The following is a 1315-nucleotide window of genomic DNA, read 5'->3' as shown; positions in this document are numbered from 1 at the left end:
ACAAACAAACAAACAAAAAACCCAGAAAGAAACTTCATGCTATCCAGTATAACCCTTCCTCCCAACCCTTTAGGCTCCAGACCTCTGAGTAGAGACATCAGAAAATGTGACCATGTTATGAAGTTTGTCTTCTGGATAAATAGAACCATTTTTTAATTACTTGTTGCTTCACTGTGCAAAAAAGACTAGATGGACTTTCACCAAACAGGGAGGATGTGTTTAAAATGGTCTGAATTGTGTAGAGGAATAAAAAAATCTTTTCCCTCTACCTATCTTAGGCATTTTCAACTGGGGCCCTGTAAACGAGACCAACAAAAGACCGATTAATAAGGATCAGTCAGTGCTCGCTTAGGCAGCACATATACTAAAATTGGAACGATACAGAGAATATTAGCATGGCCCCTGTGCAAGGATGACATGCAAATTCCTGAAGTGTTCCATATTTTTAATCAAAACTACAATGAGATATCACCTCACACTGGTCAGAATGGCCCTCATCAAAAAGTCTACAAACAATAAATGCTGGAAAGGGTGTGGAGAAAAGGGATCTCTCTTGCACTGTTGGTGGGAATGTAAATTGTTACAGCTACTATGGAAGACAGTATGGAGATTCCTCAAAAAACTGGGAATAAAACACCCATATGACCCAGCAATCCCACTCCTAGGCATATACCCTGAGGAAACCAAAATTGAAAGAGACACATGTATCCCATTGTTCGTTGCAGCACTATTTACAACAGCTAGAACGTGGAAGCAACCTAGATGTCCATCAACAGATGAACGGATAAAGAAGCTGTGGTATATATACACAATGCAATATTACTCAGTCATAAAAAGGATGGCTCAGTGGTAAAGAACCCACCTGCCAATGCAGGAGATGAAAGAGATGAGAGTTCGATTCCTGGGTTGGGGAGATGCCCTGGAGGAGGCCTGGCAACCCGCTCCAGTATTATTGCCTGGAGTATCCCATGAACAGAGGAGGCCAGCGGGCTACAGTCCATAGGGTCTTAAAAGAGTTGGACCCAACTGAGCAATTAAACAATAACAAGTAGCACAGGGGAGTAGTTAGAATTTGAGGTCTATGTTCCTTAGTAGGGAAAACAGAAGTGGGAGAATGAGTATCTATAGAGAAGAAAACGATGCTTTGGAATGCTCGATGAGTCCTTAAAAGGTTAGATGAGAGACAGGACAGTCTTGTGACAATGTCTGTCTGGGTGTGGTACTGACTTCTCTCCTCAGGAGAAGACTCGAGTGGCTCCTGGAGAGGGGACTTAGGACAATTGAATTCTTTCAGGAGGTTCTACCTTTCGGTAGC

General features: G+C 42.4%; 1 non-coding gene across 1 annotated transcript; it reads left to right on the top strand.

Moving 5' to 3' along the window:
- Window positions 1-340: 340 nt before the first annotated feature.
- On the top strand, window positions 341-447 carry LOC133238959 (U6 spliceosomal RNA). The gene has a single exon (XR_009733698.1). It is a non-coding gene; the product is annotated as a U6 spliceosomal RNA (small nuclear RNA).
- Window positions 448-1315: the final 868 nt, after the last annotated feature.

Source organism: Bos javanicus, chromosome 25 (assembly GCF_032452875.1).
Source record: "Bos javanicus breed banteng chromosome 25, ARS-OSU_banteng_1.0, whole genome shotgun sequence".
Lineage (NCBI taxonomy): Eukaryota > Metazoa > Chordata > Mammalia > Artiodactyla > Bovidae > Bos > Bos javanicus.
The sequence above is the reverse complement of the archived record's forward strand: the minus strand, read 5'-3'. Positions and strand labels throughout refer to the sequence as shown.